General features: G+C 37.2%; 1 protein-coding gene and 1 pseudogene across 1 annotated transcript in view; both read left to right on the top strand.

Moving 5' to 3' along the window:
• CDH8 (cadherin 8) overlaps nucleotides 1–25,853 on the top strand; it is a 334,233-nt gene that overhangs the window by 234,918 nt on the left and 73,462 nt on the right. The gene's annotated exons all lie outside the window — the stretch shown is intronic.
• Nucleotides 11,956–12,035, top strand: LOC114204333 (U4 spliceosomal RNA; annotated as a pseudogene).

Below are 25,853 nucleotides of genomic sequence, written 5' to 3'. Positions count from 1 at the left end.
TATATAATGGTTGTCTGGTTTGTTGGTATATAATTTTTCATATTTTCTTAAAATCCTTTGTACCTCTGGGGTATTGGTGGTGGTTTCTCCTCCCTCATATCTGATTTTGTTGGATGAGTTTTTGAGTCTGGCTAAAAGTTGATAAATGTTACTGATCTTTTCAAAGAATCAGCTCCTGGTTTCATTAATCTGTTGTATTGTTTGGATTCTATTTTATTTCTGCTCTAATCCTTATTTAGTCCTTCCTTCTGCTTTTTGGTTTTTTTTTCTCGAGCTCCTTTAGGTATAAGGGTAGGTTGTTTGGGATTTTTCTTGCTGTAAACTTCCCTCCTAAAACAGCTGTTGCTGCATCCTGAAAGTTTTGAATCATTGTCCGTTTTCACGTATTTTTTGATTTTCTCTTTGATTTCTTGGTTGATTCATTCATTGTTTAGTAGCATGTTATTTGACTTCCATGTATTTGTGCATTTTCAGATTTTGTGGTTAATTTCTAGTTTAATAGTGTTGTGATTTGAAAAGTGGTAGGACGTGGAGGCTTGCTGCTAGGTGATCTCTTTGGTAGAATGTTGCAGGTGCACTTGGAAAGAATGTGTATTCTGCTGGGAGGATGCAAAGTTCTGAATATATGTCAGATCCATCAGGTCCAATGTGTCATTCAAAGCCCCTGTTTCCTTGTTGATTTTCTGTTTGTATAATCTGTCCATTAAGTGGGATGTGAAATGAAAGTTCCCTACTATTGCATTACTACTGATTACTTTATTAGCTGCTTTATGTATTTGGGTGCTCCCATATTGGTTGCATAAATATTCACAATTGTCTTAAAGCATTGATTTTACTTAGGAAAAGCATGGGTAAATTACAAATTTGCAAAAGCATGGGTAAATTACAAATTTGCAATGTGAGACTTTAGAAAGTTGCCTTTTCTCCATTCCGTTCTCCTCTTAAACCTTAGTAATGTGAGTTCTTTTTTTTTGAAATTAATACTAACCCACGTTTATTAAATGTATGCAGTACTTTGATAGTATTATGTTCCCTCGGGTAATTCTGTTCACATTACTTGTAAAAAATAGGAAAGTAGGATGTCTATTATTTTAGTTTGTAATATTGATTATTGGCCATATTGGTAACAAGTTTTAAATTCAGAAGGAGAAGTGTTAAAATTCTTTCAAAAATCTGTTACTGCACTCTAAGTCATTCCCCAAGTTAGTAGCTTTAAACATTAGCAAGCAATAAATTTCCTCACAACTCCAAGTTGTGCAAGGCAAAATGAGGAAAGCTCATTTCTGATCTGCAGTGTCAATAGGGGTCGTGGCTTGACTGGAGCTGGAAGATCCACCTGGCTCCCTCAAAGTGATGTTTGGGTTTATCTCAGGGGAGGTGTTTTCAGAGAGTAGTTTGACGTGTGGAATCCACTGAGTCTAGATTCCAAGAGTAACCATCCCTAGAGTGATAGTGAAATATACCAGTTTTTTTAATGCCTGCACACCTCTAATACTGACAAAACTTTATTGCTTAACCCTAAACAAAGCCCAGATTCAGAGGAAGACACTCAAAGAGAAGAACGTTAAGTTGATGCCATGTTTTAAAAGTACCACAAACTACCTTTGATCAGAAATTATTCAATTCCCATTAAATGGTGTCTGCTTCAGGCTTAAAAACAGGTATGCTTTTGTAAGTCAAATTCCTGGAGTAGTTCTCTGTTGGAAGACCTGAAAGATAAAGGATAGGTTCCACATATCTACCACATAATGGTTTAACATAGAATAATCTCTACAGATACCATTATTCAGATGGAAGTTACATAGCAAACACTAGTCAACAGCAATTCTTCAATTCACTTGGACATAGATCACTGGTTTATTTATCTAGTACTTAAGGACTGATTTTTCTAGACTCTGGGCCCCTCGGAATCATTCCTTTTTTTAAAATCAATAAACTATTTTTGTTTGTAGTTAGGATTTCTTCTCCATCTCCTTCCTGCCTATAAATGTTTCAGACTCTAGTAGCCTCTTTACACCTTTATTGTATTTTAGTCAAAGCCAACACATTTCTTTTCAAGAATCTGTAAATTTCTTTCAAATCTGGTTATAATCCACTTGATTAGACAATAGTTAAACTCTGAAATCTCTTCAGGATGAGCCCCTACTGACCTTGGCAACCTAGGTAGACTGCTGTGGTCAATGCTCTTAATAGTCTTAACAGAGATAGCTATAAAACATGCTTTCTGAACGTTCCCATGAGGATCTTCAGATATTAACAACAGAGGATCATATTGTCCCAGTCTGTATTTTATCTGTGGAGTGAGACATCTCTTATTTTAAAAATTATTTTCCTCTGGAGAAGGTAGAAATGAAAAACAGCTTTGTTTTCAAATCCAACCAACTTGGTGGAAAAGTTGCTTCTTAAGGTAATTTTTCTGCATTTGCATTTTACTTAGGCAGAGAAGCCATGTGACCCCCCCCAAAAAAAAAACGTGCCTCTGCTTGGAATCTGTTAATTAGATCAAAGATAGTAAGTACATACCCTTTTTTCTACATGACCTCCAGGTGTGGTGCCATAGTGAAAAATCTAGCCACTGCATACATGGGCTTTTCTCTGACTTCCAGTTTTACTGGAAGACCTCACCAACAGCCTCCTCACATTCTTCAGTCGTTGAACATTTTCCCCTAGGCCCCTTTAGGCTTCCACTAATTGTCTTATAGGTCCATCTACCTCTTGTTTGCCACTTCATTCCCAGACCAATGCCACGTGTTTTAAGCTCTTATGACGGTAGCGCCTTATAAAATCTATCCTGATTATGTACTTTAACGTTAAAAAAAAAAAAACCTACAAAATATAATGGCCTAAAACAACCAACATTTATTTCTACTCGAAAACCTGAAATTCAGCAACGCTTGTCAGTTTAAGACTTGACTCTAGAAATTGGCAGTGTCACTTTTTTTAATGTACTATTGATTAGTAGATTATATCTTCAAGGGAAGGGAACATAGACCCCACCTTGCAATGGGAGGCATGTCAAAGAATTTTAGGGCCATGTTTCCAAATAACCACATTGACTTGGACAGCACAAAAACCTTGCATTGTAAAAGACAGTTAAGGTAGTCACAAAGTAGATTTTAAATTGTAAAATATTAATACAAAATGCTATTTAATACCTAAGAGTTGATGTCCAAAAACTTGAGCATTCTAATAGCTAAGCATTTAACTAGTTTTCATGTTCTTTTATAAACGCCTTAGATTCTTTTTGTTTTACCTTTGGATAAAGTAAGTGATTTAGATTGGCCTTTACAGTCTAACCAGCGATGTGACCTTGGGATTGTTCTATATCCACTGAAGCTCCTTTTATTTTTCTATAGATGACTATTAGTAACATTGGTTCTACTTGGAACAGTGGCAGGCGGTAGAGACCATGTATTGGAAATGAAAAAAATAGAAGGTAGACACTAATGCAGGGTCTGTGTTTCCTTATAGTAATGCTATTTTAATATAGAACTCTAGGCTCTCTTACTAGACACTCAGCATAGTCAAGTACAGGGGTCTGCAGGGGCCCAATTACTGGAAGTATGGTTAGGTGAAGATTTTTTTTCAGGAAAAGATGGATTTAGGCAGATACCAAGCTAGAGCTATGTTTGTCAAACTTCCAAGAAACTAAGAATCCCCAGCCCATAGATTCTTACTCACTGGTACATTTTTGGATTCAATTTTATAAGCTTTCTATAAACACCTTAAATAATTTCAATATGAATGACTTATATAGCACACTGTGGGAAATATGGTAGAGGGGGAATAATGAAGACAAACTAGAACATCAGAAAAAACAGGTTCTCCATTTAACTGCTATAGCACATTATGTTAAATATGACACTACCATATCATTGCTATCTTTAGATGAGAATTTTAATCTTGATATTACATATGTAATGCACAATTGCAATAATTTGGCATTGGATAATTATACATTACAGTGTATGTGTTGCTATTGCCTCCTAAAGTCTAGAAAGGAAATTATTCTCATACTGATACTTGGGGATTTCTTGTCTAATAATTTTTGGTGCACTGTTTTAACTGGGAAGTTCTTGAAAAGGTTTTTAGCGGTTATGGAAAGTAAGTTTGCAGAGAGAAGGGACAACAGATGAACTCAGATTTACCGTGAATACTTGGCAATAGAAAATCTTTTGGGTTATTGGTAAGAGAGAAGAGGCAAGTGAGAAAATCTTAAAGATTTTGCGGACTTACATGTACACAATGTCCTTGTTTTGAGAGAGTGGATTTAAAACCTCTTCACAAAAAATAAAATTGTTGTAATACAGATAATAGAAATGAAAGAAAAAAATCATTAAAATCCATGTGATTTCGTTCACAACCTGGAGACAAGCACTGTTAACATCTCATATTTTTAGTTTTTTTCCCCTATAATTTTAACTCTAACTACATGCCATTTAATTCCATAAAAAAAATCTTTACCTATTATTAATGTCTATCTGATATTACTTTGTAGGACTACAATATATGTAAATTTTTAATAGAACAGTTAGATATTATCTAATTGAAATGTTTAACTAGAGTGACAAAAATATGGCACTACCATGAATACACACAGAAATAATCAGAATCACATGGATCAATCAGCTCATTGTTTTCTGAATGTTCTGCTTACTTTAATAGTGACTCTTAATAACTCTAAGTTTAAGACCAATACTCACCATATGACAGAATTTGCACTCTACACTGGGCTTGAGCTTATCTGGAAACTGCATCCTAACTCTTAGGAGCTGAGCCCAACATGAAGCTTTACTTCTGAGGAGGGTTGTTTGCTTGTATCTCACCTTGACTTGAGCTTCTGAATTATGTTACCTTAAGAAAATAGTCTGCTTCTGGTAAAATTCTTCCTTTGACTCATCTGTCTGATCATTCAACCCGTTACCCCTCTGCTTACTACATTTTTAATATTGATGTAATAAACATTTATTGACTAACCATTATATACAAAACACAGGGCCATATTTTGTGGGAGGTGTGGAAGAAATGAGAACTTTATCTTTGAGAAACCAAATACTATGTAAGGAATGCAAAGGAAATTTATATTTGGAGAGAACGAAGTTTGGATTCAGAAATGTGAAAAATAAAGGCAGGGCTCCCAACAAGTCCCAGTTGTAGTTTCTACATCTTAAATACAGTTGTACTGATTTAATTTTCACTATGTAAACACAAAGTGTAAGAGATAGTATATACTAATATAAAGTATGACACCAGATAGATGATAAAGACATGAAAGCCCTTTTTTATCACTATTACATTTTCTATTGACCTTCCAAACTCTTTCTGATATTGTATATTTGCATCTTATTGCTCACTTTGGGCTCCATGAGCTGAATCTGATCTTGATTGCAAGATCAAAAGTAGGTTTATTTTATAAAATATATGAACATACCCTCTAAAGGCCTCTTTATGAATAAAACAGTTTAAAGGAGGAACTGTTCCTTTAGAAGTATCAATAATATGTAGCTACGATTTAAATACTACAATTTTTCCTCTACCCCAAAACTACACTGATGGCTTGTTGTTCGTCACATGTGCATCAGACACAGGATGCAGAGTCCTACCTCACACCTTTGCCCCTTTTTTTCCCTTCCCACACCTTTTTTCTTCCCTTGGATATTCTGTCATGTCTCTTGATTTCCAAGCAGTACTTTCCTTTCAAGGTTCAGATGAAGTATTACCTCCTTTTTGAAGCTATAGATTGTGTGCCACTCTCTGCTGCAACAGAGAAGACGGTAATGATCTCATTTATAAATATACTAATTTGTGTATGTGCCTTCCACATCCCATCATCAAGGGCAGAGACTGTATCTTACACTTCTCTGTCATCCTCATAGCATACCAAGTATTTATTGAACAAAATACTTGTTGGATGCAATGACAAGGTTTTAACCACCTACCTAAAATATGCTAAATACCATTCAGAATGAGAAAAATCAACCTCTCAAGATGGGGAAGGGGCAAAGGCTTCTTATTTCTGAGGTGGGGGATAGAGGAGAAGAAAGGTTTCCTAAGCATATAAAATATCCTCCAAGAACACAGCAGTTGGTTGTATACTTTAAAGTTAATAACCCCTTCCTCATTCTTTGTTAAAACCTAGAGTAGTTTTGCCTTACGTTATCTCAATTCAGTAATCAGGAAAAGGATGTTGCTTAATTCTTTTTGCAGAGAATTTCAGTTAGGCAACAGTTTGCTTTAATGTGAGCTTGATAGTGACACCATTAGAAACGGAGTTAGAAAGCCATATATGCTTAATTCTGTCACTATTATGTGCAACTCTCTTACTACCCCTAAGAAAGTAATTTTGTTTGCTAACCATCCAGAAATTTGTCATTGAATACTTCCAGATACGAGCTATGCTCTCCCTTTAGAATCATTGCAATAATGGTTTCCTCTGCCTGGAATATGCATCCTCTTGCTATTGTCATGATCAACTTCAAGTCTTTGCTCTACTAAGCCCTACCCTTATCCCTACCAGTACCACCTTTTGCTTTCCCTACTAGATTTGTTTTATCAGCATTTTATCCTTTCTCACCTACCATACGATTTACTCATCATGTCTATTATTCACGAATTCCTTCCCATGAGCTCTTCTGCTGTAAATTAGTAACTCCCCAGTAGCAAGGAAGTATCTGATAATATTAAGCCTTTAGTAAATATTTATTGAATGAAGGAATAAATGAACTAAGAATATATAAACCAAGACTAGACTATTAACATTTGTACTTGAAGATTATTGCTTTAACACCTGATTCTGTTAAATAATTAACTGCTGGTATAATAAACTTGGTTTTCATGGGCATCTTCAAATATTTGGACTTTAAAGTTTACCACAACTTGGTGTAATTTCATAAATTGTAGTGTGAATCAAGCACAGAAAGAAGAAATGTTGCGTGCTACATACAAACAATGAACATATTAAGGGAGCCTCGTCCTGCATTCATGTCACTATGCTTCCTTTATGTAACTGCCCTATAAAGCAACTTTTGACGACTCTTATTCATTGTGTTAAATGTCCTGTGCCCGTTTGGACTTTTTTAGTAAAAGATGACTCAAAATGTGAGAGGATACTCCTATCTCTAAGATAAAAACCATTGGCTTAAAGGAAGCTGGATAATCTTTCATCTCTCAGACCTGTTTGTTTTATCAGAGAGAAGGTGGTAGGGTATGTGTGGCAAATTATTTTGCCCCAGGTAACAGAGGAAAATCCTTTCTGCTAGTATATGGCTTTATAACTCCATTTCTAATAGTGTCAATATCAAGCTCACATTTAAAGCTAACTTTTGCCTAACTGAAAGAGATAAGTACTTTGGAATGAAGCATACATGAATTTTAAACCCTGTATTTTATCAGTATTTAACTGAGATAGTTTCTCAATACCTTTGTGTTGCCATCTGTATAATGGATAGTGACAGTAACTGAATAATAAACACTAACTGAACATCTATCATCATAAGCTTCCTTTCTTTCCTTCCCTATCTTAGCCTTCATTTTCCGTTAATTTGAAACTATACTCATTGTTATTCATATGATACGATTTGTTTAACTGCCTTAATACATGAGGCAATTAATTCTTTTTAGTGTTGAGCAAATTCCCACAATTTCCTGAGAAGAAATTACAATGAAGGTTTATGTGCAAGAAATGAAAAGTTACAGTATCTTTTTATTCTCCCATAGTTATAAAAAAATCACCTGGGTAGGCATTATTTCAAATTACAAAATTCTGAATTGCTCTTATGCACTTAATTAGAAATAAATGGGGATGTTAGGAGGAGAAGCTACACCGTGGAACACAGTAGTAGAGTTGTTTTTTGCTCCCCCCCCTGCCCCCACTTCAGAATTCTGAAAGCAACATCCTACCCAGTCTAAAGATTTAGTAGGGAAAAGTCCTGAAAGAGTCAATGTGATTATGGGAAAAACCATAAGGTGTAGTGCTGTGAATGCATGACCTGTAATTTCAATGTAGGAGCAAGATGAGATGTAAAATTACTGTAACAATTCTGAATTTAGTTCGAGTCAAATCTAGATATAACTTTATTCTGACTCATGTTTTCCCACATAAATTCAGTAAACAGCAATGTTTACTGAATATTAAAATCTACCTCCACATCTCCCATTCGGTCCTCCCCCTGCCTCTACCACCGCCCTATCCTGTGACTGCATACTTGCCAGTGGTCAAGAAACACACTACTTTGGGAGACTTTTCTCCTGAGTAAATGTGCAGCTGAAAGCTGCACTTTCCTACAATGAGCCCAAATGTGCCTGCAGGTATAAACAAGTCTTATTCGCTCCCCCTTTGCCTACTAAAATGGAAAGTTCCTTCAAAAAAAAAAACAAAAAACTTTATATGACCTGCTTTCAGTTCCTTGGAATAAAGGCTATGGAGAAAACTGGAATTAGGTACTGAAGTGCCAGGACTTCGACGGAATTTGAATGAGGAACAAGGTAACTTGGAAGTCTGGAGCAGAATACTGCTAAAATCCTGCAGTTCGCTTGGTATTTTCCAGTATGATTTCATCCAATCCTCCCAGTAACTTCCTCAAATAGATATTATCCTGACTTTGGGGTCACTTACCAGGTACGGTTCTCTAGGCTAGATGCAACAGTGAACAAAAAGCACCTAAAATTCCTACCCAGAGGGAATAACCAGAGTTAGCCAAACTGTAATACTGTCTTCCTAGTTGGCTTAAAGTGTAAATTACCAACAAGGGAGAGGAGGACAGATTCTTTCTTCCTAGAGAGAGACCTTGACACAGAATGTATCGAATATGGCAGGCATGAATGCAGTCTTCCCAACCCTTACCAGATCCATGGGATAGACAGGAAGATGCTTAAAGAAGGGCTTTTTCTCACCATAGAGCTGAAGTCTTGTGCCTTTTTTTTTTTTAATAAAAGCTTCTGAGCTCTAAACAGACCCACTGAGTCAAATTTTACCATAATTTGATATGCATGAAAATTCAAGAAAAAGTTGTTACATTTTTATGATAGATGCTTCAAATGAAGTGAATTTACTATTTTACCCTGAGTTATAGGCATCTATTTGAATAGCCAGAATTCAATAAACTCATTTGTTCCCTCCATAAAAATGCAATTAGAACGATAATGACATGTTTCCCTCAAAATAGGCTACACCCTAGTCATAGCATCAGCTGGCACAAGTACTTGGGATTTCTTTGACCTTTGGAAGTCCTTACTGTGATCATCACTATACTCTCTACTCTGCTGAGAGTAGATAGTTTTCTAGCAATCATTAAAAAAGCCACTCATTTCATTTTGGGCATGATTTCTAGGGTTCAAACTGTTAGATTTGTAGGAAAAGAAAGAATCGATTAAGAAAAGAAGGTCAACCCTGATATAACTTGATACTACAATCCTCTATTTTATGTTTGTAAGCATAGCGGAAAAGAAGTTGGATGGTAAAATGACACCTAGAAGCCCTACACACTTTCTCATTTTTCTCTTGGAATTTATGTTCTTAAATTTCACCTCTAGGTGAGAGCACACCTCCTTTTACATATGCATAGAATGTGTTTTCTGTTTGGTATTTCCAATGCCTAGAAGAGTACCTCCCACCTATGAGGTACACAGTCAATGTCTGTTGAATGAATGAGTTAAAGTTGAAGACTTACTTTCAAAATTTACAATGACCATTTTAAATGTTTGAGAATAAGGACTTTTTACTTTTTCTGTAAGTTTGTGTAAAAATGAGTAAGTGTGCACTAAATTTGAAGTGTGTGCACATCATTTGAAGATGGTGGTGATGATGATCTATGCCTGCCACATTAGAATGTTATCAGTGGAGTAGAGATTGGGTTTTCAAGTCAGATTTCACTATCAGATGGCCCTAAGTAAGGTTTATGTGAAGAATATGCAGAGCTTAAGCTTCAAGTGTATACTTTTTTCTGACATAGTGGAGTTAAAAGTGCATGACAATGGTCTTCTCTGACTGACTCAAGTACTTTGATGGAGAAAAATGTGTGATTATAACCCCCCCAAAAATATTATAGACACATCCTGAGCCTGCATACTGCCATTCTATACAGGTGTTCTACACTGCTGCTGCCAATTAAAAAAAAAAAAAAATCACAATGCTTATTTTAGATTTGCATATTCCGTCTCATATATCATTTTGTTTATTAAAGGAATACCTAGTATTCGGTGTCTAGTTTTCTTTCTGATATACCTCGATAGACAGATGGTTTTGTGGATGCAAACACAGTTGGACAAAGTAATCATGTGTAGATACATGTATATCTACATTTATATTCATATACTCAAGCCATTTAATGTTAACATCTGGGAATAAATCATCCATATTATCATTTACATGACACTGGTGGCAAGTTGATTTCAACCACCTCTGCTACTTATTTTGAATTATGTATTTGTTTAACTCAGTATCATATATACTGTATCTTAGTCCACTGTTGGAATATATGCAGAATTTACTGTGGCCAAAGCATAGATTGACTATAAACCCAGACTGATCTAAAGACTGCCTTTGCTCAGAGTATTCATTTGCGATAACACCATCTGCATTACACTATATGAACTCTGCCAGTCACTAACTCACAGAGGATTAGGGTAATTTTATAGTACTTTGCCCATTGTTCATCAACTACAGCATGACTTACTTTAATTTTTAGGGGGAAATAATGGACCTAGCATAGCCCTCTGTGCTGGGGGTAAAACACTTATTTTTCTTGTGCCTGTGATAGTACCTTATGTCTAACTTTCCCAGTGATAGGAACTACAAAGTTAGGGGAAGCACTATTTGCAGTACTTAAACCAAGATACCGGAGAAGAAACAACTTGCGATGACACCTAAATTTAACTCTACTTATTCCCTTCAGGGCTTTAACTGATTCAACTCACAGGGCATACAAACCAAGCAGAAATCAGTGACCTGGAGTTAATGGTGGTTTCATAGGATTGTGGAGATAAAAGTTAGAGTCAGGGTTAGCAAAGTGTCTAGAAAGCAAAAGGCCAACTCTATAGTAAGAAGGTTACTGAGAAGAATCAGAGCATTATGGGTGACTTTTCCTACAATGTATTGACCAAATCTTAAGATGTACAGAAATAAGATCAATTTCAGCTTATCAGAGGGCATGCACTAAGAGGTAAGATCTAAATAAATATTTTAAGTCACTCAACAAAGAGGATGGGCTCTAGAAATAAGAAAACCAGAAATCATCCCCCACTAATTTTGAAACATAGTCTTGACAGCTTCAAGATCTATACTTACTTCCGTACGAAGAAAAATCAAACCCTCTTGGAAGGAAGATAACACCTTTTCATGTCTCCCTAATTTTCAAATTGCAATTTTCTATTCACATCATAAAATTTCCAAAATTCAATTAAATCAGGCATGCAATAAAAGGAAATCAAACCACCAGAATTCAGAAAACAGATCTAGAAAAATAAGTTGTATTGGAATTATCAGATAAAGGCCCAAGAATAAATATAGTTACATGTTTTTAAAAAAACAAATGAGATGAATATTTTGACCAACAAATTAGAATATGTAAAAATAAGGGAAAGTATAAAGCTTAAAAATATCAGTAAATTGAATAGTACAGAGCATGAGACTAGCAGAAATATGGATAGAAATCTAAATTTAGAATGGGAAAAAATTCAGGAAAAATCACAAAAAATAGGTGTCCCATAAGACACAAATTATATAAGTTTAACATAGGAGTAACCAACATTCTAGAAAGAGGACTAGAGTAGTAATATTGAAGTAGTCACAGATCTTTTTACTGTGTAGAAGACCTCAAACCATAGATTCAAAAAGTTCAAACTAGCATTTAGACACATAAAATATTGCTGAAAAACGAAGACAATTAGAATTTTAAAATCAGCACACACGTTCTCCCTAAGTAAGGTATTTAGAATTCAAAAACTGACAGCTACTTTAGCTTTGTGCAGTGGCAGTATCATAGCCAATGAGGTTTATCCGAGGCGCAATTATTGCTAATCAAAAACTGACAGCTACTTTTATAGCAGCAATTGTGAAGGTCTGAGGGGAAAAAATGGCATATTAAGAGCACAAGAAAAATAAATATCAAACCAATGTTTTTTATCAAAAACAAAAAACTTCAAATGAAAGGTTTTTAATGTGTGAAGTACTTGGTATAATTTATTAATAAAAGTAGTTAAAAAAACTTCACCTAAAAAGAACACCATACTACGTGGCAATATAGTAATGTTGAAATGTGGGTAGAGAAAATGGAGTATTTGCAGTATATTCTGTCAAGTCAAGGACACATATATACATGGGATATTTAACTTTCAGGAAGATGGAAGAGTAGAAGCACCCCACGGTTACCTTATCCCATGGGTATTAGATAACCCTCAAAACAGTGTATTTAACAAAGAAAATGACCCAGGAACTGGCAGAACAACCTCCGCAACTCACTGTAGAGAAGAGGCCACATTAAAGAAGGGAGGAAGGACAGAGACATGACGGAGCTAAACTGTCCTGTGGGACGGTATAAGTGAGGGAGGGAACTGTGGACGCAAGGAGGGGAGAAAAAACAGACCATCACATAAGGGAGCCCACATGGGAAAGACTAATCCCCATAATGTTTGGTTTTGAAAATCAGAGGGGCCAAATTTTCTGAGTTCTTACAACCAGTGGGACATAAAACCTGGAATTTTAAAAATCAGTGGACTCATCAACATACTGCTACATTCCTGGTGCAGCAAGTCTCCTCCAGTGGCATGCAAAGCTTGCTGCTACCAGTACCCGCATACTGCCCTCCTGCTTTGTCTCAGAGGCTCTGACCCCTTGAATATGCTCTCGGCCAGAGCCTCTACGGGTTAGTGCCACAAGCCTGGCAGTGTCAAGCAGCCCCTACAGTGGCCAGGATCACTCCCAAGAGACTCCTGCCCCACAGAGAGGAAAACATAACACAGACACCAGTCACAGAGGCCACCACAGTGGGCTGGAGGCAGCAAACTAGTCTTACTACAAATACCGTCCACCAACCAAAGCTTCTCAGGGGAAGACAGAGGGAAAGGCCCCTGCAGTAGGGGGCTACTCCATCTCAGGCAAACACCTGGTAGGACTCGCCTCAAGGCCAAGGCATCCACAGACAGGCCCCCTAACACCACAGAGACCAAATGCCCATGCCAGGCCAAGAGACCCAGTGCAGATGACTGCACTAAAGGAAAAAGTGGCTCATCGAAAGTAGGGCACATTTGCCACACATAGGAGATAACCCTGAAGCACCATGTTCTGGTGAAAAGGGACCACAATGCAGCAGTGTATGACAGAGCCTCGTCATCTTAAGTCTACTCCTTTCCAGTGCAGGAGATGTAGCTGTCTCTTCTAACACAGAGACACAGACGTAGACAAAATGGGGCGATAGAGAACCATGTCCTGAATGAAAGAACAGGAGAAAACAAGAGACCTAGGTGAAATGGATGTAAGTGATAGAGAATTTACAGTAATGGTCAAAAAGTTACAAGACTTCAGTAAAGAGTAGAGGACATCAGTAAACTAACAGGGAGATGGAAAACATAAAAAAGAACCTATTAGAGATGAAAAACACAGTAAATGAAATTAAAAATACACTTGATGGAGTCCATAGGCTAGAGGAAGTAGAGGGATGAATTTCATGACTGCATCAAGCACTATAGGGAATTCCAGAAGGAGAAGAGAGAGAAAAGGGGGAGAAAAGATAGAAAGCATCCAAATTGGTAAGGAGGTAAAACTTTCACTATTTGCAGATGACATGGTATTATATGGAGAAAACCTGAAAGACTCCTCCAAGAAACTATTACAACAGATAAATGCAATAAATTTTCAGGATACAAAACCACTGTACAGAAATGTTGCATTTCTATGTGCTAATAAGGAAGCAGCAGAAAGAAATAAAGGAAACAATTCCATTTATAATTTCACCAGAAATTACAAAATGCTGAGGTATAAACTGAACCAAAGAGGTGAAAGAGCTGTACTCTGAAAACTATAAAACACTGATGAAAGAAATTGAAGACGCAAATAAATGGGAAGACATTCCATGCTCATGAATTCCAAAGACAAATATTGTTAAAAGGTCCATACTACCAAAACAACCTACAGATTTAATGCAATCCCTATCAAAATACCACCACCATTTTCACAGAATTGGAAGACATAATCCTAAAGTTTGTATGGAACCACAAAACACCCTGAATAGCCAAAGCTATCTTGAGAAAGAAAAGCAAAAATGGAGGCATCACCAATTCTGAACTACAACTTATACTACAGAACTTTAATAATCAAGACAGTATTGTACTGGCACACACACACACACACACACACACACAAGACACCTAGACTAATGGAATAGAAAACCTAGAAGTCAGTCCACAATTATAGGGCCAATTAATATTTGACAAAGGAGGCAAGAACATGCAATGGGAAAAAGAGTCTCTTTAACAAATGATGTTGAGAAACTGGACAACTACATGCAAAACAATTAAACCAGACCACTTTCTGACACCATACACAAAAATAAATTCAAATGCATTTGGGACCTGTATGTGACACCTGAAAGCATTAAAAACCTAGAAGAAAGTATAGGCAGTATCTTCTCTGCTCTTGCCTATAGCAACATTTTTCTCGCTATGTCTCCTAAGGCAAGGGAAATAGAAGCAAAGGTAAACTATTGCGACTCTATCAAAAAAGACTTCTGCACAGCAAAGGGAACAATAAAACTTAAAAGACAACCTACAGAATGGGAAAAAGTATTTGCAAATGACATATGTGATACAGGATTAGTATCCAAAACATTAAAGAACTTAGACAACCCAACACCCAAAAAACAAATAATCCAATTAAAAGTGGGCAGAGCACATGAATAGACATCTCTCCAAAGAACACCTACAGATGGCCAACACACACATGAAGAGATGCTCAACATCAGTAGGGAAATGGAAGTCAAAATCACAATGAGATATCCCCTCATACTGTCAGAATGGCTAAAATCAAAAACACAAGAAAAAAGGTTTTGCAAGGATGTGGAAAAAAAAGGAACCCTTGTGCACTACTGGTGGGAATGCTAACTGGTGCAGCCACTGTGGAAATTTTGAAAGTTCCCCCAAAAGTCAAAAACAGAACTACCCTCTGATCTAGTAATCACACTGCTGAGTATTTACTTTAAAAACACAAAAATACAGGGATGCCTGGGTGGCTCTGTTGGTTAAGTGTACCACTCTTGATTTCAGCTCAGGTCATGATCTCAGGGGTCATGAAATCAAGCCCTGTGTCCTGCTCCTCACTGAGTGTAGAACCTGCTTAAGATTCTCTTTCTTTCTGCCCCACTCCAACCCGTCTGCACTCTCACTTCTCGGGGGTGGGGGACACACACACACACACACACACACACACACACACACGGTGCGTGCACACACACAAACACTAATTCAAAGGGATATATGCACCCCTATGTTTATGGCAGCATTATTTACAATAGCCAAATTATAGAAGCAGCCTAAGTATCCATCAGTTGATGAATGGAATAAAGTGATAAAAATATACACACACACACACACACACACACTTTATGTATGCACAATGGAGTATTATTCAACCATAAAAACAAAATGAAATCTTTCCATTTGCAAGGACATGAAGCTAGAGAGTATAATGCTAAGTCATTCAGTCAAAGACAAATACCATATGACTTCAATCATGTTGAATTTAAGAATCAAAACAAATGAGCAAAGCAAAAAACATAAAAAAAAAGCAAGAGAGACACAGAGAAAACCAAGAAACAGACTCTTAACTCTAGAGAACAACCTAATGGTTACCAGAGAAGGGGTGGGTAAAAGAGGTGACAAGCTCTGGGTGATGTGTGGAACTGCTGAATAACTATATTGTACATCTGTAACTAATGTAGCATTGTATGTTACCTATACTGATAAGTTAAAATAAAAACTTAAAAAAAAAAATCAGCAGACTTAGCTCCGGGAGAGCCAGGATGGCCTGAGACCGAATCTCTGTTGTTAAAGAGACAGCACAACAAAGAGCCTACAGAGATATAGCAGAGAACCAGAAGTTTCAAAAACACCTGCAGCATAGGGATGTGGGAGTGGTTTACTACTCTCAGCATATGTGGTGGGGCAGAGATTCTTCCAAGACTTCTCCAGGAACAAAGGAGCTGGCAGGCACCATTTCCCATCCCCATCCCCTAGCATTAACACAGGACCACTTAGGATAACCGGCGCAGAGCAGATCCTTGGTACCTCACTTGCTTACACTGCACTGCCATGGCCCACCCCCTTCTGCGGGCATGTCTCCTCCAGCGGGCATGCCTTGGTTCGGATACTACAGGCCCCTTCTGCAGAGGACCAGCACAAATTTTGCTAACATTGTGCCTCCTGCCCTCCACAACTGCACATCCACCTTCACTAACATAGCTGGCCTAAGACAAGGCAGCAGTAGGTCCCCTCTCACAGAGAACTGGCATGCAAACAATGCTGCAGCTGCATGCCCCACCTCCACACACGTTGTGGATCCACAGTCCCCCCCACCAATATGCTTGTGGCCAGAGCCTACCCAATGTGGTGCCACAAGCCTGGGAGTATGTAAGCTGCCCAACAGGGGCAGCACCAACCCAGAATGACTTCTGCCCTGGGGAGAGGGAAAGATCACCACACACCCCAGACCAGCTGTAGCCCCAGCAGTAAGCTGGGGTCAGACAGCTGTCTGACTGCAGGACCTGTCAACCAACAAAGGCTTCTCAGGGGACAACACAGGACAAGCACCCTGCAGTTTGGTTCTACTCCATCTGTGGGAACTACCTTATCACTCAACCAAAGCCCAAGGCACCCTCAAACTAGCCCACTACCACTACAGGGAAAAATCCTGTTCCCAACAGGGAAAGAGCCACTGCAGACAACCAGACTGAAGGAAAGGTACTTTGTCCACAACATGAGGATACACAAAACATACAAGGGAGATAGCCCCGGAGCGCCAGATCTTGGTGAGTGGGGGACACCGCACTGCAAGGTGGTATAGGACCTCTTCTTCCAAAGGTCACTACTTCAAGAGCAGGAGACATAGCTGACTTTTCTAACATACAGAAACAGACACAGTGAATTAGACAAAATGAGGAATCTGAGGAATATGTCCCAAATAAAAGAACAGGACAAGATCATAGCAACAGATCTAAGCATGCAGCGATAAGTAATACGCCTGATAGAGAATTTAAATTGATCAAGATACTGAATTTGACAGAAGACTGGAGGCTATCATTGAGGGCCTTAGCAAAACGATGAAAAAAAAATCAGAGATGAAAAACATAATAAATGAAATTAAAAATATACTTGGTGCAATATATATAGCAAAGTAGATGAAGCAAAGGAAAAATGAGTGCCCTGGAGGACAGAGTAATGGAAAGTAATCAAGGTGAGCAGGTGAGAAAACAAAATCATGCTAAATGAGAATAGACATAGGGAATTCAGTGACTCCATCAAGCCTAGGAACATTCACATTATAGAGATCTCAGAAGAAGAAGAGAGAAAAAAGGGCAGAAAATTCATTTGAAGAAATAATACCTGTAAAGTTCCCTAATCTGGGTAAGGAAACATATCCAGATCTAATAGGCACAGAGAGCCCCCAACAATTTCAACACCTCAGTCCACAGACCTCATTACAATGAGGTCCACTCCTCACTACAGACATGTAATATAATAGCAGAAAGTAGTGGGCGCCTGGGTGGCTCAGTCGGTTGAGCGACTGCCTTCGGCTCAGGCCATGGTCCTGGAGTCCCGGGATCGAGTCCCGCGTCGGGCTCCCTGCTCGGCGGGGAGTCTGCTTCGCCCTCTGACCCTCCCCCCTCTCATGTGCTCTCTCTCTCTCAAATAAATAAAATCTTTAAAAAAAAAAATAGCAGAAAGTAGTGATAAAGTGAGAATTTTAAAAACCAACTGGGTGGTTCAGTCGTTAAGTGTCCGCCTTTGGCTCAGATCATGATCCCAGGGTCCTGGGATCGAGCCCCACATCGGGTTCCCTGCTCAGTGGGAAGCCTGCTTCTCCCTCTCCCATGCCCCCTGCTTGTATTCCCTCCCTCACTCTCTTTGTCAAATAAATAAATAAAATCTTTAAAAGAAAAACAAAAACAAGAGAAAATACTAACATGTAAGGGAAACCCCAGAAGGCCAGCAGCTGCTTTATCAGGAGCAACTTTGCAGGCCAGAAGGGAGGGGCAGAATATATTCAAAGTGCTGAAAGGAAAAAAAAAAAAAAAAAAAAAGGCAACCAAAAACACCTGATCCAATAAGGCTATCATTCAGAACATAAGGAGAGAGAAAGAGTTGGGGGGGAGGGGTTAAGGAGTTCATGACCACGAAACCATTACTACATGAAATCATAGAGGGGACCATGAGTAGAGAGGAAAACCCTAAGTAAAGTAGAAAGCAAAAAAGCAGTAAAATAAGTTTATCTGCAAAAATCAGTTAAGGGACTCACCGAGTAAAAGAGTGTAAAGTATGATACATTTACCTAAAATGTATGTAGTGGGGGGGTCGGGGAGATGAGTTAAGTATGGGTTCAAACCTAAGCAACCATCAACTTAATATAGACTGCAGTATGGTTAAGATGTTATATATAATCCTAACGGTAACCAAAAATGAAAAACCAGTAATAACAAAAAATGAAGAGAAAGGAATCCAAAGGTATCACTAAAGAAAGCCAACTTATTGTCAGAGAAGACAGCAAGAGAAGAAAGGAACAGAACTATAAAAACAAGCATAGAACAAGTCATAAAATGGCAATACACACCTATCAATAATTACTTTGAATGTAAACGGACTAAGTGCTCCAATAAGAGGACAAGGGTGACAGAATGTTATCAAAGCAAGATCCATCTGTATGCCGTCTACAAGAGACTAATTTCAGACCTAAAGACATGCAGATTGAAAGTGAAGGCATGGGGCACCTGGGTGGCTCAGTTGGTTAAGCAACTGCCTTCGGCTCAGGTCATGATCCTGGAGTCCCGGGATCGAGTCCCGCATTGGACTCCCAGCTCGGCGGGGAGCCTGCTTCTCCCTCTGACCCTCTCCCCTCTCATGCTGTTGCTCGCTCGCTCTCTAATAAATAAATAAATAAAATCTTTAAAAAAAAAAAAAAAAGTGAAGGGATGGAAGCATTTATCATGCACATGTGAAAAGAAAGCCAGGATAGCAATACTAACGTCAGACAAAATAGATTTTAAAGACCGTAACAAGGGACAAAGGACACTATATTATTAAAGGGAAGAATCCAGCAAGATGATATAGCAATTGTAAATATTTATGCACCCAAAATGGGAGTACCCAAATACATAAAGGAGTTAATAACAAACATAAAAGAAGTTATTGATAGCAATACAATAATAGTAAGGGGCTTTAACACCCCATCCTTCATCAATGGCTAGATCATTCATGCAATCAACAAGGAAGCAGTGGCTTTGAAAGACACCTTGGACCAGATGAAGCTAACAGATTTCTTTAGAAATTTACCTCCTAGGCAGCCACAGAATATACATTCTTTTCAAGTGCACATGGTATATTTGCCAGAATAGAACATGTATTAGGCCACAAAAGAAGTAAAACAAATTCAAAAAGATCCAAGTTATACTGTGCACCTTTTCTGACCGCAATGCTATGAAACTAGAAATCAAACATAACACAAGTCTAGAAAGAGCACAAGTACATGGACGTTAAATAACATACTACTAAACGATGAAAGGGTCAATCTAGAAATCAAAGAAGAAATAAAAAATTATATGGAAAAAATTGAAAATGAAAACACAGTGGTCCCAAATCTTTAGGATGCCGCAAAAGCTGTTCTCAGAACGAAATTTATAGCAATACAGGCCTACCTCAAGAAGCAAGAGGAATCTCAGGCAACCTAACCTTACACCTCTAAAGGACCTAGAAAAAGAACAAATAAAACTCAAAACCAGAACAAGTAGAAACTAAAAGGATAATAATAGCATAGCATAGAATACAATTAGAATAGAATATAATTAGAATTGAATTAGAATAGAATTAGAACAGAATTTAGATTAGAATCAGAATAGAACAGAACAGAATAGACTACACTAGAATAGAAAGGATAATCACTGAGACCAGGAGCTGGTTCTTTGGAAAGATCAACAAATTAACTTTTACTCAGAATCATTAAAAAAAAGGAAAGAGAAACAGAGAGAGAAGACTCAAATTCAAAAATGAAAGAGGAGACATAACCAACACCACAGATATAAGGATTATGAACGAATATTATGAAAAATTTTATGCCAACAAATTCAACCTGGAAAAAATACATAAATTCCTAGAAACATATCACCTACCAAAGCTGAAGCAGACAGAAATAGAAAATTTGAACAGACCAGCTACCAGCAATGAAATTGAATCAGTAATCCAAAAACTCCCACCAAACCGAAGTCCAGGACCAGACGGCTTCACAGCTCATTTCTACCAAACATTTAAAGAAGAGCTAGTATCTCTGCTTCCCAAACTACTGCAAAAAAATTGAAGAGGAAGGAAAACTTCCAAATTCATTATGAGGCCAGCATTACCCTGATACCAAAACTAGGTAAGGACACTACTAAAAAAAAAAATTAAATTATAGGCCAGTATCTCTGATGAACACAGATGCAAATATCTTTTGTACAATACTATCAGTGAACACAGTAATACATTTAAAAAAATAATTCACCACAATCTACTGAGATTTACTGAATATCAATATTTGCAAATGAATCAAAATCATAAATGGTATCATTAAGAGCATAAAACCCATATGATTATTTCCATATATACAGAAAAAGCACTGGACAAACTACAACATCCACTCATGATAAAAACCCTCTACAAAGTAGGTTTAGAGGGAGCAGGCCTCAAATTAATAAAGGCTATCTACAAAAAACCCACTGTGAATATCATAATGGGGAAAAATGGAGAGCTTTTTCCTTGAGGTCAGTAACAAGGTAAAGATGTTCACTCTCATCACTTTTATCCATTATAGTATGGAAAGTCCTAGACATAGCAATCAGACAACAAAAAGAAATAAAGCACATCCAGACTGGTAAGGAAGAAGTAGTAAAAGGTCCACTATTTGCAGCTGACATTATACTGTATAGAGAAAACCCTAAAGAGTCCACCAAAAAACTGCTACAATTGAGAAATGAATTCAAAGTCACAGGATACAAAATCAATTGCATTATTATACAGGGATAATGAAGAAGAAGAGAAATTAAGAAGGCAATCCCATTTATAATTGCACCCAAAATAATAAAATGTCTAAGAATAAACTTCACCAAGGAAGTCAAAGACTTATACTGTGAAAACTATAGAACACCGATGAAAGAAACTGAAGACACAAATAAATGGAAAGACATTAAATGCTCATGGACTGGGAGACTAATATTGTTAAAATGTCCATACTGCCCAAAGCAATCTACAGATTTAATGTAATCCCTACAAAATACCACCAGCATTTTTTACAGAATTGATACAAATAATTCTAAAGTTTGTATGGAACTACGAAAGACTCCAAATAGCCAATTTTTTTTTTAGAGAAAGTGAAAGTTGGGCAGCAGTGTGGGGGGGAGGGAGGGCAGAGGGAGAATCTTAAGCAGGATCCATGCTCAGAGTGGAGCCGAACATAGGGCACAGTCTCACAACCCAGAGATCATGACCTGAGCTGACCTACTGAGCCACCAGGCCCCCAAGAGCTGAAGCAATCTTGGAAAAGAAAACCTAAACTGGAGACATCACCATTCTAGACTTAAGTTACACTACAAAGCGGTGGTAATCAAAACAGTGTGCTACTGGCACCAAAAAAAAAAAAAAAAAAAAAAAAAAAAAAATTGACAAATAGATCAGTGGAACAGAATAGAAAACTCAGAATTAAACCCACAATCATGTGGTCAATTCATCTTTGACAAAGGAGGCAAGAATATACAAAGGGAAAAAGTCTCTAACAAATGGTGCTGGGAAGTTTGGACAGCTACATGCAATAGAATGGAACTGGATGACTGTCTTTCATCACACACACAAAAAAAACCCAAAGCGGATTAAGGACCTATATGTGGTAGCGGAAACTAAAAATCCTAGAAGGGAGCACAGACAGTAATTTCTCTGAACTTGGCCATGAAATTTTCCTAGATGTATGTTCTTAAGGCAGCAAAAATACAATTGTTCAGACTACATCAAAATAAAAAGCTTCTGCATAGCAAAGGAAACTGTCAACAAAACGAAAAGACAACCCACTAAATGGCAAATGACATAGTTGATAAAGGGTTAGTATCCAAAATATAAAAATAAATCAAGACCCGAAAAACAAATAATCCAATTTAAAAAACAGGCGGAAGACATGGACAGATAGTTCTCTAAAGAAGAAATGCAGATGGCCAACAGACACATGAAAAGATGCTCAACATCATTCATCACCAGGGAAATGCAAATCAAAACTACCATGAGACATCACATCATGCCTGTCAGAATGGCTAAAATGAAAAACAACAAACAACAAGTTTGGTTGAGGATGTGGAGAAAAAGGAACCTTTGTGCACTGTTGGTGGGAATACAAATGGATGCAGCGACTGAGGAAAAGAGTATGGAGGTTCCTGAAAAAATTCAAAATTGAACTACCCTATGACCTATTAATCACACTTCTGGGTATTTACCTAAAGAATACAAAAACACTAATTTGAAAAGATACATGTACCCCTATGTTCACTGCATTTTTTACAATAGCCAAATTTTGGAAGCAATCCAAGTGCCCACTGATAGGTGAATGGATAAAGAAGTGTTTGTGTGTGTGTGTGCATATCTATAAAATATATTTATATTTTATATTTATAAATAACATAATTCATAATTTATGTATTAAATATATATAATTCAGCCATAATTAAGAATGAAATCTTGCCATTTGCAACGATATAGATGGATCTAGAGAGTATAATGCTGAGTGACATCAGTCAGAGAAAGACAAATACCATATGATCTCACTCATATGTGGGATTGGGGAAACAAAACATACTATTAATGGAAAATAAAGAAACAAACCAAAAACCAGACTCTTAACTATGGAGAACAGATAGTTACCAGAGACGAGTTGGGAGCGGGGGGATGGCTGGAACAGATGAGGGGATCAAGAGCGCACTTACCTTGATGGGCACTGAGTAGTGTGTAGAGTTGTGGAGTCATTATATTGTAAACCTGAAACTAAAAAAACACTGTATGTAACCTATACTGGTAATAATATAAAAAATAAATGATATTTAATGTTACCACTAAAGTAGTATTCATAGAAGTCTATGTAACTAACTGGCTAATGGGGAAATGGAAAAATTAAAATTTATCAATCCAAAAGAATACAGAAAGGAAAAATAGTAAAGAATTGATGAAGGAAAAGTATAAAAAATTAAAAACCGAACATAGGGCACAGTCTCACAACCCAGAGATCATGACGTGAGCTGACCTACTGAGCCACCAGGCCCCCAAGAGCTGAAGCAATCTTGGAAAAGAAAACCTATGGAAAAGAAAGCAACTAATACTTGAATCACATTTCTTAACTATGGTAACTTTTTTTTCCCCTCAAATTTTTACTTAAATCCTATCTAATTAACAAATACTGTAATATTGGTTTCAGGAGAATTCAGTGATTCATCACTTAAATATAACTCCCACTGCTCATCACAGCAGGTGCCCTCTTTTTTTTTTTTAAAGATTATTTATTTATTTATTTATTTGAGAGAGAGAGAATGAGAGAGAGAGAGAGTACATGAGACGGGGGAGGGTCAGAGGGAGAAGCAGACTCCTCGCTGAGCAGGGAGCCCGATGCGGGACTCGATCCCAGGACTCCAGGATCATGACCTGAGCCGAAGGCAGTCGCTTAACCAAATGAGCCACCCAGGCGCCCAGTAGGTGCCCTCCTTAATACCCATCACTCTTTTAGCCCATTCCCCCACGCCCCGTCCCTCTAGTAACCCTCAGTTTTTTCTCTATAGTTAAGAGACTCTTTCTTTTTCCTTCCCATATGTTCATCTGTTTTCTTTCTTAAATTCCACATATGAGTGAAATCAATAAAGGACACGTAAGGACTCTGAGGATTAAAGGAAGCTCAATCATGCCAATTCAAAACAAAGTAGTTCAGCTACAGAGTAGGAAGAAAGAGATACTACCAAAAATAAAGAGAAAATTTTCATAATGATCATTAAATTCATCAGGAAGATATAAAAAACTTAAATTCATATGTTCCTAATAATGTATTTCCCAAGTATATAGAGTAAAAAAAAAAAGACAGAAACAAAGGGAAAAATAAATCAATAGATGTAGATAGAGTTTTACCCCAACTCTCTGCTAATCAAAGTAGCCCCCCAAAAAGACCAAAACAAAAAAACACCAAAAAACAAAATTACAAGGATAGTGTTTGAATACTGTCATTTGTAATCTTTTCTAATTGAAATGTCTAAAACACTGCACTCAAAATTACAAAAAATGTTCTGCTCAAAACACACTTGAAATATTTACCCACTATGTCCAAAAACTGGGCCATAAAGCAAGTCTCACCTCTTGTAAAGTATGCTTTTCTAACACAATGGAATTCAACCAGGAAAACACACACACACACACACACTCACACTAAACTACAAGTATCCCCAAGTATTGGAAATTAAGCCACACACTTCTATTTAATCCATGGGAAACAGAATAAAATCACAAAGGGAATTAGCACATTTTAAAAATCAAAGATAACAAAACCATGACATGGCAAACCTTGTCGGACATAGCTAACACAGAGCCTAGAGGGAAAGGAGTCTAAAAGGTCTATACTGGAAAAAAAAAAATGCTAAAAATCAGTTACCTAAGCACCTGCTTCCAATAGGCTAAAAGTGAACAGAAATCTAAAAACTAGTAGAAACGTGGAAATAAATATAGGCTAGGGGGTGTTTGGGTGGCACAGTCGGTTAAGCGACCCATTCTTGGTTTCCACTCAGGTCAAGAGCTCAGGGTCTTAAATTCTAGTTCCACATCAAGCTCACGCTCAACACGAAGTCTGCATGAGACTCTGTCTCCCTCGGTCTCTTCTCCCACACTCTCTCTCTCTTGAATAAATAAATCTTTTAAGTAAATACAGGATAGAGTATAATGAAATTGGAAACCGATACTGTAGAGAAATTCAACAAAAACAAAAGCTGTACATTTGTAAAGATGAATAAAGTTAACCGAATCTTGCAAGGAAAAATAGAAAAGGTACAAGTTACCAATATCAAAGGGGACATTATTACAGACTCTATAGATGTTAAAAAGGTAATAATTGGACATTATGAACTTATTTATGCCCATAAGGCTTAAACTACATATGAAATAAGCTAGTAAGTTAAAAATGTAGTCTTTGCAAACTGGCATAAATAATAGAAAAGCAAAAGTAGACTTATCACTTTCTCTACTGAATAAATGAATCCATAATTACTAACTTTTAACACAAATCGTCATGCCCAAATGAACCAGACACAAGATTTATCAGAGAGAGGTAAAAGACGGAGCATTTTTTACCTCGTGTCACGAAGCCAGCCTAATCTTAATGCTAAAACCTGATGAGCATATTATATGAAAGGAGACATAACAATCTGCTTCTCATAAACAAAATTCTATGTAATGTATTAGCAAATCAATACCACTAATACAAAAATATAATACTACAACTAGGTAATACAAGGACAGGTTATAACATTTGAAAACAATCTATTAATGTAAATTAAAATAGAGAAACTAAATTCCTATCATCAATCTCAGTAGATGCAGAAAAGTATATATATATCCAT

This window comes from Eumetopias jubatus, unplaced genomic scaffold (assembly GCF_037043125.1).
Source record: "Eumetopias jubatus isolate StellerSeaLion01/CBP00866 unplaced genomic scaffold, mEumJub1_p1.0 scaffold_10, whole genome shotgun sequence".
Taxonomy (NCBI): Eukaryota; Metazoa; Chordata; class Mammalia; order Carnivora; family Otariidae; genus Eumetopias; species Eumetopias jubatus.
This window is presented reverse-complemented; position numbering and strand designations above follow the sequence as displayed.